The sequence below is a fragment of the Hemibagrus wyckioides genome, linkage group LG29 (assembly GCF_019097595.1).
Source record: "Hemibagrus wyckioides isolate EC202008001 linkage group LG29, SWU_Hwy_1.0, whole genome shotgun sequence".
NCBI lineage: Eukaryota > Metazoa > Chordata > Actinopteri > Siluriformes > Bagridae > Hemibagrus > Hemibagrus wyckioides.
The window spans coordinates 192,501-197,500 of NC_080738.1; positions in this window are offsets into that span (position 1 = coordinate 192,501).

Genomic DNA, 5,000 nt, shown 5'->3' on the forward strand with positions numbered 1-5,000 from the left:
ATCTACACTATATTGCCAAAAGTATTCGCTCACCTGCCTTGACTCGCATATGAACTTAAGTGACATCCCATTCCTAATCCATAGGGTTCAATATGACGTCGGTCCACCCTTTGCAGCTATAACAGCTTCAACTCTTCTGGGAAGGCTGTCCACAAGGTTTAGGAGTGTGTTTATGGGAATTTTTGACCATTCTTCCAGAAGCGCATTTGTGAGGTCACACACTGATGTTGGACGAGAAGGTCTGGCTCTCAGTCTCCGCTCTAATTCATCCCAAAGGTGTTCTATCGGGTTGAGGTCAGGACTCTGTGCAGGCCAGTCAAGTTCCTCCACACCAGACTCTGTCATCCATGTCTTTATGGACCTTGCTTTGGTCACTGGTGCACAGTCATGTTGGAAGAGGAAGGGGCCAGCTCCAAACTGTTCCCACAAAGTTGGGAGCATGGAATTGTCCAAAATGTCTTGGTATGCTGAAGCATTCAGAGTTCCTTTCACTGGAACTAAGGGGCCAAGCCCAGCTCCTGAAAAACAACCCCACACCATAATCCCCCCTCCACCAAACTTTACACTTGGCACAATGCAGTCAGACAAGTACCGTTCTCCTGGCAACCGCCAAACCCAGACTCGTCCATCAGATTGCCAGATGGAGAAGCGCGATTGGTCACTCCAGAGAACGCGTCTCCACTGCTCTAGAGTCCAGTGGCGGCGTGCTTTACACCACTGCATCCGACGCTTTGCATTGCACTTGGTGATGTATGGCTTGGATGCAGCTGCTCGGCCATGGAAACCCATTCCATGAAGCTCTCTGTGCACTGTTCTTGAGCTCATCTGAAGGCCACATGAAGTTTGGAGGTCTGTAGCAATTGACTCTGCAGAAAGTTGGCGACCTCTTCGCACTATGCGCCTCAGCATCCGCTGACCCCGCTCCGTCAGTTTACGTGGCCTACCACTTCGTGGCTGAGTTGCTGTCGTTCCCAAACACTTCCACGTTCTTATAATACAGCTGACAGTTGACTGTGGAATATTTAGGAGCGAGGAAATTTCACGACTGGATTTGTTGCACAGGTGGCATCCTATCACAGTTCCACGCTGGAATTCACTGAGCTCCTGAGAGCGACCCATTCTTTCACAAATGTTTGTAAAAACAGTCTGCATGCCTAGGTGCTTGATTTTATACACCTGTGGCCATGGAAGTGATTGGAACACCTGATTCTGATTATTTGGATGGGTGAGTGAATACTTTTGGCAATATAGTGTATTTGAAGAGTGAGAGGAGGATGCAAGCTACAGAGATTCACTATTCACTCTGGCTTGGTGAGAAAATGTGAAATTCTGGATGAGATTTACAGGAGTGATGTGTTCATATCTTCTGGTTCTAGTTGGCTGTGTGCAGGACACTCCAGTTCCTCACTCCAACCTTCACCTCCACACCATGTCATGGTCATGCTGGAGCAGGGTTTGGACTTTGAGTTCCAGTGAGACTCTGAAGCTACACACCCACACACACATGCACACACACACACAGACCTTCTGTACACCTGTGTGACTCAGAGTTTGTAGGAACAGTTTGGAGAAGAAACACATCTGGGTTTGATGGCTTACTTTTGACCATGTACTGTATTTCTGTTTTGTCAGAATTAAGTATGAGGATGTGTAAGGTACAAGATATCACTCATCCCCTACCATCTGCCCAGATGCTGAAGGAACCACGCTACTCCAGCATCACGCGCAGCAGACAGTGACTGAGCACTGAGCTGTGGGGCGGAGTAACTAGAACATGGAGGCGACAACCAATCAGAACGGCTGAAGTCTTCATCACCCTGACTGAGAAGTGGAGAGAGTTTCAAGAGGTGAGGCTTGCTCAGGAATGTATTTGTGTTGGCATGCATTTAATGCTGTTTTTTTTTTGCATTGTGTGTCCTCCAGCCTCAAAAATTTCCCAGAGTAGAATTAAACACAACACTTTCCAGCAGAGACCCTGCCCTAGACAACACTACCTGGGTGCTGCCTCAGAGACCTTGCCCTAGACAACACTACCTGGGTGCTGCCTCAGAGACCTTGCCCTAGGCAACACTACCTGGGTGCTGCCTCAGAGACCTTGCCCCAGTTGAGACTACCTGGGTGCTGCCTTAGAGACCTTGCCCCAGTCGAGACTAACCGGGTGCTGCCTCAGAGACCTTGCCCCAGTCGAGACTAACCGGGTGCTGCCTCAGAGACTTTGCCCAAGTCGAGACTACCTGGGTGCTGCCTCAAAGACTTTGCCCAAGTCGAGACTACCTGGGTGCTGCCTCAGAGACTTTGCCCAAGTCGAGACTACCTGGGTGCTGCCTCAGAGACCTTGCCCCAGTCGAGACTATTAGGGTACTGCCTTGCTGTTTCTCCCCATGGCTGAAGTTGCTGGAGACCTGCACCTGCCCTGAGAACCACACTGCCCCTCTGTATTTGCCTAGGACTTCTTCATGTAAAGAACAAATAGAATGTTTCTCCTCCACTTTCTCACTTCAAAGGAAAATATTACTGAACTGCTGTAGTCCTGTAAATGGATTCTTCACTGAGCTCACTGCTATTTCCAGTCTGTGTGTTCGCTCCAGCACAAGTCCAGTGCTCACTATATATATAGGTTGATAGATGTATAGTTACCATCTACATCTACAGACTTACATCTACAGAGCAGAGGGCTGTTCCTTTAACTCCAGGATCTAGGATATTATATTCTACAGAAACTACAAAGATAAAGTAACACCAGTAAGGAGACACACCCCCGATCAGAGGCCAGCGCTCGGTCATTTACCACTTTAACCAGCGCCGTCTCTGTGTTGGGATGGAGCCTGAATTCTCACTGAAAGACCTCATGATTGATTTTGCTGTGCAGGTCTGAGATGATCTGCTTAGGTCTGAACTTCTCTAGGCTTCGAGTGAAGGAGAGGTTTCAGTCAGATGAAACAGGTCACACTCAGCGTTTTAATCAGGGCTTAGAATTTTCTGCTATGCTAAAGTGTTAACCTGCAGACTGTGACAACGTTGATTGTTTTAAAATGGTTTCAGATGTGTTACAGAGCACCAGCCACTGTGTGTGTGTGTGTGATACAGACAGAGAGAGCAGTCTGTTGTAGTATTGATTTTCTCCAGCTGGTTTCTGATTGAGCCGGCCGAGCGAGACGGTGAGAGCAACACACTCTCCACAGGACACACACACATACACACACACACACACACACACACTCCTGTCCATGTCAGTGAGAGCAGCATGCGTTCTACCCAGCAGGTTCTCTTTCTCTCTGTGTGTCATCTGTGTTTTTCGTCTCTGTCTCACATCACTCTTACTCACTTCTCCTCCTCCTCCTCCTGCTGTGTGAGAACCCTGTCATTTAGAGCCCTCACTAGACCTGAGGCCATTTTAAGGTTCATCTTAAACACTGGAACACACTGACTCTCTTCTAATGACTCTTTTTTCTTGATAGTGGTTAATTGTTTGTATATTACCCAGAATGCACTGAGCAGTGAGTGAAATTACAGATATCTTTGTTTATCTGTAACCCTAGAACCAGGAAAGACAGAACCACAGATACAGGGTAATCGTACAGAGGAAGAGAGGAAAGAAAACGGACAGATCACACAAGTAAAAGAGAAATTTTCACAAAATAATATAGAAAACACAGCAGTGAATGATGAGTGGAGAAGGACAAAATGGAGATTTAGAGGCAGAAAATCTACGAGTAAAGGAGAAGATGGTGTGAGACGGAGAAGGAGAGAGGGATAAAAAGAATTAGAGATGAGAGTGAAAGGAGAGAATGAGATGAGAGTGGAAAGGTAAGGTGGAGAGATAATAAGAGGAATGAAAGTGGAAATGGAGAATGAAGAAAAAAAGCTGGAGAGATGAAAAGAGAAGAAAGATGGTGAGGTTACGGCAAATGGCAGAAGAAGGAAATGGAGATGGAGAGATGAGAAATGAGCAGGTGGTGAAAACAGAGAGAAGGAAATGTGGTGAGATTAGAGAAGATGGAAGTGAAGCAGAGCGAGATCTGGAGGAGAACGAGGAAAAAAAAGAAACATGGAACTAGAAGTTGTGAATGTAAGACACATGATCAGAACTAAGATGGAGGGATTATCAGTTAGAGATGTTAATGGAGAAAGGAACGGAGCACCAGGTCAGTTTTATTTCTAGTTTGTATCACTGGACATTGCTTTACATTCTCAGTGTCAACCCACAGCCCTGATGAGGTCAGAGGTCAGAGGCAGCAGTGCTCAGGAGAACTCTCGGAGGAACATGGTGAAGGGAACTAGAATTTTGGACTTTGAGCTAGAACCTGGAACAAGAAGATAAACAGATGAAGAGGATGAAGAAAGACTGAATGGAAATAAAGGAACGATGGACCATGGAGCTAGAACCTGTTCCACAAACTCCTTCTACTCTACAGTACGGGGAATTCTGACTGGGTCATTAATTAATCTGATAGTTAATGAATCGATTGAATCAGTGAATCATTTAACGAGTCAAAAAACAGGTAATGTTCTGAGTTCTAATAAATAAACATTCTGAAGACTAACTGGAATATTTCTGTTTCTGATGGTGCTAAATCCCCCCCCCCCTCTCTCTGTGTGTGTGTGTGTGTGTGTATTAGTTAACATTCCTCCTGAATTATTTCCCAATAAGGTGCTGTGCTAATTTACACACGTAATTAGCTAACACATTTCCAATTAGCTGTAACTCCTCATTATCAATCACACACTTCTTTTCCAGTGCTGTGTGTGTGTGTGTGTGTGTGTGTGTGTGTGTGTGTGTGTGTGTGTGTGATTTTAAATAACAGAACTAAAGAGGTTTAGACTCCTGACATGAGGTCAGAATGACATCAGACACACTGCTGAGAGAATGTGTGTGTGTGTGTGTGTGGTCAGCTGCTGCTTTGTGTTCAGTTGCTTGTTATTGTTGTGTTTCAGTGGAGTGTGTTATTCTCACACGTATTGATCAGGGGGTTTTTCTGTGATGGACAGTGTGGAGGATG